A 12,044-nucleotide genomic window follows, 5' to 3' on the forward strand; every position below is an offset into this window, starting at 1 on the left:
TCAAAACAACGGACAGACATGATGTTCTAAATTACACCACGTAAACCTTTCGTACGTCCATAAAAGCTTTTATGTTGATTTTCTATGTGGATTTGTATGCATGGGTAGATAGGTGGAGGAGTGTTTGCTATTTGGTGCCTTTGAGAGGGATTCCTTTTCTTTGTGTTCATGTGAGTGTGGTGCCGTTTGTAATTATAATAATCATCATAATCTTGTTTATCATATAGCCGCCATCATCATTGCTGTTGTTGTTGTTGTTGCTGTAATTGTCGTCGCCGACATCTAAATCGACATGTGCACTCTAGTGTCTTAAAACCCCGGCAGTTGGGGGTGATTGTCTGACTATTTAGGGTGTTTAAAATAGTAGGGGAAACAAACTTCTATCTACATTACTTGGAGACACTAAAGTAATTATTGATTTCCTCTCTCCATTTAAAAGAGTCGATATGTGTGTCAAATGATCCAAAATCATAAAAATTCGGTCCAAATTCTTAGATATTTTTACTTCTTGGTATATATATATACTTTATATACTTTTCCATCCCTGAAACATAAAAACTTTCTGAACATGTGTTAGTTGAAGTTTTTATGCATACTTATGTGTATGTATGAGTAATGATGGCCAACAGTAAAAACATTTAAGCAAAATTCAATGCAATGGTCAGTCTGCATTTAGCTGGCGATTGCTTATGTTGTATGGAATAGAAATTCTGTGAAAAGTATTAAGTTATTAAACCCCCAAAAAAAAAAACTTTTAGTTATAACAAAACACATAAATATATGAAAAACAACTTTTTTGTAAAGCATATCTTTAGGGATTTTTCGTTTAAAAAGCAAAATAAATAATATTTCCGTTCCTTTGTATTTTATTTCTTTTTAGAGCTGATGGCTTAAAAATGGGACTCAGCAATAATGATGATGCTATGAATAAAATTCCTTTAAAATCGGTTACAGATGATGAAGAGAAAAATGGCGGTGAATTTATTACATGATACAGCAACAGCTGAGAAGCGATGGAGGGAAACAAAGGTATGTAATAATTAGAGAGCAACAGATGGGAAGAGGCGGACTAGACTATAGACTAGGACTATAGATAGACTATGATAGACTATACTAGACTATAGACTAGACTATAGACTAGACTATAGACTAGACTATAGACTAGATATAGACTAGACTATAGACTCGACTATAGACTAGACTATAGAACTAGACTATAGACTAGACTAAGATAGACTATAGACTAGACTATAGACTAGACTATAGACTAGACTATAGACTAGACTATAGACTAGACTATAGACTAGACTATAGACTAGACTATAGACTAGACTATAGACTAGACTATAGACTAGACTATAGACTAGACTATAGACTAGACTATAGACTAGACTATAGACTAGACTATAGACTAGACTATAGACTAGACTATAGACTAGACTATAGACTAGACTATAGACTAGACTATAGACTAGACTATAGACTAGACTATAGACTAGACTATAGACTAGACTATAGACTAGACTATAGACTAGACTATAGACTAGACTATAGACTAGACTATAGACTAGACTATAGACTAGACTATAGACTAGACTATAGACTAGACTATAGACTAGACTATAGACTAGACTATAGACTAGACTATAGACTAGACTATAGACTAGACTATAGACTAGACTATAGACTAGACTATAGACTAGACTATAGACTAGACTATAGACTAGACTATAGACTAGACTATAGACTAGACTATAGACTAGACTATAGACTAGACTATAGACTACTATAGACTAGACTATAGACTAGACTATAGACTAGACTATAGACTAGACTATAGACTAGACTATGACTAGACTATAGACTAGACTATAGACTAGACTATAGACTAGACTATAGACTAGACTATAGACTAGACTATAGACTAGACTAGACTATAGACTAGACTAGATTAGACTATAGACTAGACTATAGACTAGACTATACTAGACTATAGACTAGACTATAGACTAGACTATAGACTAGACTATAGACTAGACTATACTAGACTATAGACTAGACTATAGACTAGACTATAGACTAGACTATAGACTAGACTATAGACTAGACTATAGACTAGACTATAGACTAGACTATAGACTAGACTATAGACTAGACTATAAACTAGACTATAGACTAGACTATAGACTAGACTATAGACTAGACTATAGACTAGACTAGACTAGACTTTAGACTAGACTAGACCAGACTATAGACTAGACTATAGACTAGACTATAGACTAGACTATAGACTAGACTATAGACTAGACTATGGACTAGACTATGGACTAGACTATAGACTAGAATATAGACTAAACTATAGACTAGACTATAGACTAAACTATAGACTAGACTATAGACTAGATTAGACTATAGACTAGACTATAGATTAGACTATAGACTAGACTATAGACTAGACTATAGACTATACTATAGACTAGACTATAGACTGAACTGTAGATTAGACTATAGACTAAACTGTAGATTAGACTATAGACTAGACTACAGACTAGACTACATAGTTGACCATAGATATGGTGGCAATAGGGCCACTAGATTAAGATTAAAGGCTGTAGTTTGACTAGTCTAGAGCTTTAGTCTGACAAGACTAGAATATCGACTATAGGCTAACTACATTAGAGGCTGTAGTAGTCCGACTAGAATAGTAGACTGGCTATAGTCCGACTAGAATGTAGGCTGCAGTCAGTAAAGAATTGGGGCTGTAGTGGCCCTAATGTAGGGAGTTGAACAGATTTAAAGAAGAGCGCAGGCTGCAGTCAAACTTGAATATAGTCTATAGTCTGTCTTGTATAGAGGCTAGAGTCTGTCAACATTATAAGCAGTAGTCTGCCTAGTGCCTGACAAGAACATAGATTATAATCGGAGTTGAATGACTGGAGTAAATTTTTTGATATCTGTCTCAATTGTAATAATTTTTCACTTTACAGACAGTTTTTAAAAAATATCTATCTTTGAACCCACTGTTTTACAAAATACTAAATTACAATTTTCCTTTGTCTACTTTTAGGAGAGTGAAATTATTAAATTTAATGAAAAAATTAACAATAGGCATCATATGTTTTATTGGTATTGCCCTAATCAGTTACGTTATCATCAGTTTATGTTTTAGTGGTAAGTACTCATCACAACTATTGCAATTAATTTTTACAAATATTTTTATTACAAACGTTTATTAAGTTACCGTTTACTGTAAACAAAACTATGATTTTATATTTACACTTAAAAAAAATATTTATGATAAATAAATCTAATTTTTCTAAAAGGAAATGCACTGTATCAATATACAACTGACACTTTTACTGTTTTTTCTTTCTCCCTGTTCTTTGTTTTTTTTTTCTCTCTCTCTCTCCACGAATTTTGTTGTTGTTTCTATGCTAACTAAAAAAAAACAAAAAATATTCTGCTATATTTGCAAAAACAATAAAAAATTTGTTATGTTTTACTATTTACTTTTCTTTTTATTTCCTTTCAATTGTTGCTTTGCCCATTTGGATTTGTTTTTTTTTTTTAATTTTGCCATTATTTTTGTGCTTTTGTGCTTGTTTACTCTTTTAACATTGTTTCATTTGGTTCTCTTGCTCTCTTGACTGCTCTCTTCTTTTTTGTCGTCTTTTGCATCTTTCTCTTTGTAGAATGGCCAAAATCAACAAGCACAAATCCCCACAAATTTCACCACAACAAAAATTCCAATACAACAACAACAGTGTTAGCAAACACTAGTACTAGTACAACAACTACTACTCCAATAATCAACACCTCCACCTCAGCTACCTCCAATACAGCAACAATACCAATAATAACTCCTTCCAATAACCCAACACAGCCACAACCTTTATCGCCCTTTGCTAGTCCCATACTAAGTTTACCCTCCACATTTAAATCTTCTCTTTTGTCAGATGATAACACTACATCAACAGCTACATCCGCAAATAATACACTAACAAATGAAACACTTGCTGCTTCAATAGTGGGCACAACCCAGGCCGATACAGTTGCAGCTGCTGATGACATTGCCACTTTAAATGTTACCCAACCCACCGATGTGGCTGCATCAGCAACAGGTAATGATGCAGTTACAAAAGCCTCTCTAGATGCAACAGCTACCGTGGCTACACCAACCATTACCACCACCACCACGGAGGTTCCTTTACTCAGGGATATACCCATTTTAGAGGAAAATTTCACTTCAACATTGGGTGTTTTCCAACATGCTGCCGTGTGTTCGGACAAACCTGTTTGCAGTAAAATTGGCAGGTGAGTGAAAAATAGTTTCTATAATGAAAGTGTTTCATACCTACAAGTTTAAGTGCAATGTAAGTATGATTGTGTTAGTGTTTTGAAAATATCCTTTTGTGTCTTTGTTGTGTTTATTAGATTATTAGGATTATTGTTTGGTTTTGCCTGTCACGTAGAGATAAAAGTTTAATGCTATTAAGAGTTATAATTAAATCCAGCAACAGGATAAGTTTACTACGAAAAATTATACATTTACGAGTGTTGCGTGATAAGTTCTCAAGAAATTTATCTTCTCGGCTATAGGCTAGCCTAAAGACTAGACTATAGACTAGACTATAGACTAGACTATAGACTAGACTATAGACTTAGACTAGACTATAGACTAGACTATAGACTTAGACTAGACTATAGACTAGACTATAGACTAGACTATAGACTAGACTATAGACTAGACTATAGAGTATACTATAGACTAGACTATAGACTAGAATAGACTAGACTATAGACTAGACTATAGACTAGACTATAGACTAGACTATAGACTAGACTATGACTAGACTATAGACTAGACTATAGACTAGACTATAGACTAGACTATAGACTAGACTAGACTATAGACTAGACTAGACTATAGACTAGACTATAGACTAGACTATAGACTAGACTATAGACTAGACTATAGAGACTTAGACTTAGATAGACTAGACTAGATAGACTTAGACTAGACTATAGACTTAGACTAGACTATAGACTAGACTATAGACTAGACTATAGACTAGACTATAGACTAGACTATAGACTAGACTATAGACTAGACTATAGACTAGACTATAGACTAGACTACAGACTAGACTATAGACTAGACTATAGACTAGACTATAGACTAGACTATAGACTAGACTATAGACTAGACTATAGACTAGACTATAGACTAGACTATAGACTAGACTATAGACTAGACTATAGACTAGACTATAGACTAGACTATAGACTAGACTATAGACTAGACTATAGACTAGACTATAGACTAGACTATAGACTAGACTAGAGACTAGGCTATAGACTAGGCTATAGACTAGACTATAGACTAGACTATAGACTAGACTATAGACTAGACGATAGACTAGGCTATAGACTAGACTATAGACTATGCTTATAGACTAGACTATAGACTAGACTATAGACTAGACTATAGACTAGACTATAGACTAGACTATAGACTAGACTATAGACTAGACTATAGACTAGACTATAGACTAGACTATAGACTAGACTATAGACTAGACTATAACTATAGACTAGACTATAGACTAGACTATACTACTATAGACTAGACTATAGACTAGACTATAGACTAGACTATAGACTAGACTATAGACTAGACTATAGACTAGACTATAGACTAGACTATAGACTAGACTATAGACTAGACTATAGACTAGACTATAGACTAGACTATAGACTAGACTATAGACTAGACTATAGACTAGACTATAGACTAGACTATAGACTAGACTATAGACTAGACTATAGACTAGACTATAGACTAGACTATAGACTATAGACTAGACTATAGACTAGACTATAGACTAGACTATAGACTAGACTATAGACTAGACTATAGACTAGACTATAGACTAGACTATAGACTAGACTATAGACTAGACTATAGACTAGACTATAGACTAGACTATAGACTAGACTATAGACTAGACTATAGACTAGACTATAGACTAGACTATAGACTAGACTATAGACTAGACTATAGACTAGACTATAGACTACTATAGACTAGACTAGACTAGACTATAGACTAGACTATAGACTAGACTATAGACTAGACTATAGACTAGACTATAGACTAGACTATAGACTAGACTATAGACTAGACTATAGACTAGACTATAGACTAGACTATAGACTAGACTATAGACTAGACTATAGACTAGACTATAGACTAGACTATAGACTAGACTATAGACTAGACTATAGACTAGACTGTAGACTAGACTATAGACTAGACTGTAGACTAGACTATAGACTAGACTATAGACTAGACTATAGACTAGACTATAGACTAGACTATAGACTAGACTATAGACTAGACTATAGACTAGACTATAGACTAGACTATAGACTAGACTATAGACTAGACTATAGACTAGACTATAGACTAGACTATAGACTAGACTATAGACTAGACTATAGACTAGACTATAGACTAGACTATAGACTAGACTATAGACTAGACTAGACTAGACTATAGACTAGACTATAGACTAGACTATAGACTAGACTATATAGACTATAGACTAGAGACTAGATAGAAGATAGACTAGAGATAGACTAGATAGACTAGTAGACTAGACTATAGACTAGACTAGACTATAGACTAGACTAGACTATAGACTAGACTATAGACTAGACTATAGACTAGACTATAGACTAGACTATAGACTAGACTATAGACTAGACTATAGACTAGACTATAGACTAGACTATAGACTAGACTATAGACTAGACTATAGACTAGACTAGACTATAGACTAGACTAGACTAGACTAGACTATAGACTAGACTAGACTATAGACTAGACTAGACTATAGACTAGACTATAGACTAGACTATAGACTAGACTATAGACTAGACTATAGACTAGACTATAGACTAGACTATAGACTAGACTATAGACTAGACTATAGACTAGACTATAGACTAGACTATAGACTAGACTATAGACTAGACTATAGACTAGACTATAGACTAGACTATAGACTAGACTATAGACTAGACTATAGACTAGACTATAGACTAGACTATAGACTAGACTATAGACTAGACTATAGACTAGACTATAGACTAGACTATAGACTAGACTATAGACTAGACTATAGACTAGACTATAGACTAGACTATAGACTAGACTATAGATTAGACTATAGACTAGACTATAGATTAGACTATAGACTAGACTATAGACTAGACTATAGACTAGACTATAGACTAGACTATAGACTAGACTATAGACTAGACTATAGACTAGACTATAGACTAGATAGACTACACTCTAGATTGACTAGAACACTTCTTCAATCTGAGTCAGTAACTGATGTCCTCTTGTCTAAATATACATATGTATGTCTGCGTCCCCATTCAATCCCTCCTTAACCCCAATCTGTGGTTAAGCTAATTAATCACTCTATCTCTTGTTCTCTTCAGCAACATGTTCTGTCAAAACTCTACATACAACATTTTCAATATCTTCCTTTACAGTCAAATCCTTCAAGATGGTGGTAGTGCTGTTGATTCCGCTATTGCAACACTGCTATGTGTTGGCATAACCACTTTGCAGAGTATGGGTATCGGTGGCGGTATGCTAATGAACATCTATGTTAAAAGTCACAAACAAGCCTTCTCAGTTGATGCCAGAGAAGTAGCTCCATTCGCCACCACTCAAGATATGTTCAATGAAGACATTAAATTATCTCTACATGGTGGTTTGTCTATAGCAGTGCCCGGTGAGCTGATGGGCTATGAAAGAGCTCATAATAAATTTGGTAAACTGCCATGGAAAAAGTTAGTGGAACCTTCACTGAAACTGTGCAAGGAAGGTTTCTATATGACAAAACATTTGCATGCAGCCTATTCGAGTAAATTTAATAGAACAAAGAGTGATGAGATCTTAAGGTAGGAGGCCTGAGGAGATTTGTTTTAAAAGTAAAGTTATTAAAATTGTTTCCTTTTATTATAGCAAAGTCTTTGTTAATGAGACCAACCAAAAGGTGCACCCTATTGGCACCAAATTATATCCCCTACCGGAATTGTGCAACACTTATGAACTATTAGCCAAAAATGGAGCCCACGATTTCTATAATGGTACTTTAGCTAGGTTAGTGGCTGAAGATTTGAAAGATTTGGGTAGTTTGGTTACCTATGACGATTTGGAATCCTATAGAGCCGATTTAGTTAGTTCGGTTACCATGCAATTGGGTAATGATATTTTGTATGCTGTACCACCCATTAGCAGTGGCACCATTGTGGCCAATGTTTTGAGTATTTTAGAAGGTTTCAATTTTACACTAGCCGATTTGCAAGATAATAAACATCGTGCCACTACCATACATCGTATTGTAGAGGCTTTGAAGTTTGGTTATGCGAAACGTTGGGAATTGGGTGATATGAGATTTAATGATGTTAGAGAGGTGAGAGATTACGGAAAGATTTTATTGTTTTTGTCCATGTTAACATTTTATTTTACAGTTGGTCAGCCGTTTGACTAATCCCGAAACCGGTATTCAATTAAGGAAACTTATTAATGATACTACAGTTTTGAAATCTGTACACGATTATGGTGCTCAATTCTCGGATGAAGATGATATCGGTACTAGTCCCTTAGTTGTAATGGCTCCCAATGGTGATGCTGTGTCGGTCACGTCCACCATTAATGACTAGTAAGTTGCGGAACTTTTAAATTTCTTCTGATTTAAACTAATTTATACTTCCTTAATTTTCCTCAGTTTTGGTGCCGGTGTTGTTGGTAAACGTACCGGCATTGTGTTTAACAGTGCCATGAATGATTTCTCTACCCCCGATCAAAAGAACTTGTTCAATTTACCACCCTCACCTAGCAATTTCATAGATCCCCAAAAACGTCCTATGTCCTCTATGTCACCCATGATTTTGACCGATCAAAAAGCCAATGTCCGCTTGGCTTTGAGCGCTGCTGGTGGTTCGAAGAAATTTATTTCTGCTATTGTTGATGTTATGACAAGAGTTTTGTGGTTTGAACCAAAATATTAAAGAAGCCATTGATGCTTCCCAGATTCCATAGTCAAACTGGTGCCGAATGTTTTTGGAATATGAGAAGAGTTCATACTTTTCAGAGGTAAGTTTGAGACACGTAATAAGTTTGTGAATCAGTTAGTTAGTTAGGTAGTTAGTTAGTTAGTTAGTTAGTTAGTTAGTTAGTTAGTTAGTTAGTGTAGTTAGTTAGTTAGTTAGTTTAGTTAGTTAGTTAGTTAGATAGTTAGTTAGTATTAGTTAGTTAGTTAGTTGGTTCGTTAGTTAGTTAGTTAGTTAGTTAGTTCGTTAGTTCGTTTAGTTAGTTAGTTCGTGAGTTGTTAGTTCGTTCGTTTCGTTTCGTTCGTTCGTTCTTCTTCGTTCGTTCGTTCGTTCGTTCGTTCGTTCGTTCGTTCGTTCGTCTTTCGTTTCGTTCGTTAGTTCTTTCGTTCGTTCGTTAGTTCGTTCGTTCGTTCGTTTCGTTTCGTTCGTTCGTTCTTCGTTCTTCAGTTCGTTCGTTCGTTCGTTCGTTCGTTCGTTCGTTCGTTCGTTCGTTCGTTTCGTTCGTTCGTTCGTTCGTTCTTCGTTCGTTCTTTCGTTCGTTCGTTCGTTCGTTCGTTCGTTCGTTCGTTCGTTCGTTCGTTCGTTCGTTTTCGTTCGTTCGTTTTCGTTCGTTCGTTCTTTGTTCGTTCGTTCGTTCGTTCGTTCGTTCGTTCGTTCGTTCGTTTCGTTTCTTTCGTTCTTTCGTTCGTTCGTTCGTTCGTTCGTTCGTTCGTTCGTTCGTCGTTCGTTCGTTCGTTCGTTCGTTCGTTCTTCGTTCGTTTCGTTCGTTCGTTCGTTCGTTCGTTCGTTCGTTCGTTCGTTCGTTTCGTTCGTTCGTTTCGTTCGTTCGTTCGTCGTTCGTTTCGTTCGTTCGTTCGTTCGTTCGTTCTTCGTTCGTTTCGTTCGTTTCGTTCGTTCGTTGTTCGTTCGTTCGTTCTTTCGTTCGTTCGTTCGTTCGTTCGTTCGTTCGTTCGTTCGTTCGTTCGTTCGTTCTTTCGTTCGTTCGTTCGTTCGTTCGTTCGTTCGTTCGTTCGTTCGTTTCTTTCGTTCGTTCGTTCGTTCGTTCGTTCGTTCGTTCGTTTCGTTCGTTTTCGTTCGTTCGTTCTTCGTTCGTTTCGTTCGTTCGTTTCGTTCGTTGTTCGTTCGTTCGTTCGTTCGTTCGTTCGTTCGTTCGTTCGTTCGTTCGTTCGTTCGTTCGTTCGTTTCGTTCGTTCGTTCTTCGTTCGTTCGTTTTCGTTCGTTCGTTCGTTCTCGTTCGTTCGTTGTTCGTTCGTTCGTTCGTTCGTTCGTTGTTCGTTTCGTTGTTTCGTTGTTCGTTTCGTTTCGTTGTTCGTTCGTGTCGTTCGTTCTTTCGTTCGTTCGCTCTGTTGTTCGTTGTTCGTTCGTTTCGTTCGTTCGTTCGTTCGTTTTCGTTTCGTTCGTTCTCTCCGCCGCCTACCTCCCCTTACTTTCCTCCCTGCGCCCAAAATTTTCTTTTTAAAATTTCCCCTTTGCCTCTTTTCCTTCTCTTCCCCGTCTTCTGAACTGTTCATTGACACACCATTCTTCTTTCCAACACAGGAAATTTTGAAACTTCTGGCTGACAAAGGTCATGTTGTAAAGGCCATGACTACACCCGGTTCAGTATTATGTGGTATTGTTAAAATTCGACAGCTATTTATGCAAATGCTGATTATCGAAAACAAGGTGGCATTGCCGGTTATTAGAATTAGAAGGTAAAAAATCTATAAAAAGCTATAGTCAAAAATATTTTTTAAAAAATTAAAGAAACAACCAACCAATAACATCAAAACCAACAAAATAAAAATCTCAATTAAATGTGCTTTATATTGAAAATAATTTAAAGAAAAAAAAAAACAATTTAAACAACTAATAAATAGTATTTAAACTATACAAACTTTTTGTAATGATATTAACAGATAAATATAATATAAAAACAATATTTATAAAAATAAAACTTTTAGAATTTAATAAAATCCCATAAAACATTTCTTTTACATATTAAGCTTAAATAAATCCTACAAAAAAATAATAATTTTTCCAAAAAAAAATTAAAATAAAATCTATACCAAATGGAATTAATATTTATTGACTCTTTTAAACTAAAGAAACTTTAAATAAAAAAAATACTCTTTTAACTAACTATTTTTGTACAATATTTAATAATTTTTTTATTATTATTAATATAATGTTATTAATTATAATAATAAATAATGTAAAACCAATAATAATTTTCCATTTTGTAAATTATTTTTGATACTGTCAATAAGTCCTTTACATTATTTTGTATGTCTCTTTTTTATAATTATTTATAAATTTATTAATTATTTTTAAACTATATATTATTTTAAACAAAGAAACTATTTACTGGTTTATAAAACTCCGATTTTTTACACATTTCAACAACAGTATACAAGTAATGAAATACGATAATAAATGAAATCCCATAATTTATTAAATATTTAATTGTCTAATAAATAAATACAAAAATTAAAACACAAATTATATATTTATGATAATGTTGTATTTATCATATCAATAAAAAAAAAGAAATTTTCTTTAAAAATAATAAAAATGGTTTAGTTATTTCATTAAATTTAAAGGTAAATATACGAGACTGTTATCAAGACTATAAATACTATATACAAAAAGTCAGGTATAGATGAGAAAATAGCATGAACTATAGACGAGACTATAGTCAAGACTATAGACGAGATTATGAAAATTACTATACAGTCGACTATAGTCAAGACTAGAGACAAAATTATAGACAAGACTATAAGCAAAACAAGAGTCATGATTATTGACAAGACTATTGATGACACTATTGTCTAAAGTATAGATGAGAATAAAGCCTGGAGTCCATATAGTCCAGGCCCTGGACTATAGACGAGACTAAAGTCAAGACTATATTCAAGACTATAGTC

The 12,044-nt window shown here is 34.2% G+C and overlaps 2 pseudogenes; both read left to right on the forward strand.

The window, feature by feature from the left end:
* Window positions 1–1,044, forward strand: part of LOC119605847 — a 50,304-nt pseudogene extending 49,260 nt beyond the window's left edge.
* Window positions 1,045–3,070: 2,026 nt separating this feature from the next.
* Window positions 3,071–11,415, forward strand: LOC119605850 (annotated as a pseudogene).
* The last annotated feature ends 629 nt before the right edge of the window (window positions 11,416–12,044 follow it).

The sequence above is a fragment of the Lucilia sericata genome, unplaced genomic scaffold (assembly GCF_015586225.1).
Source record: "Lucilia sericata isolate MDLA Ls3-8-SP2 unplaced genomic scaffold, ASM1558622v1 Contig000526F_arrow, whole genome shotgun sequence".
NCBI lineage: Eukaryota > Metazoa > Arthropoda > Insecta > Diptera > Calliphoridae > Lucilia > Lucilia sericata.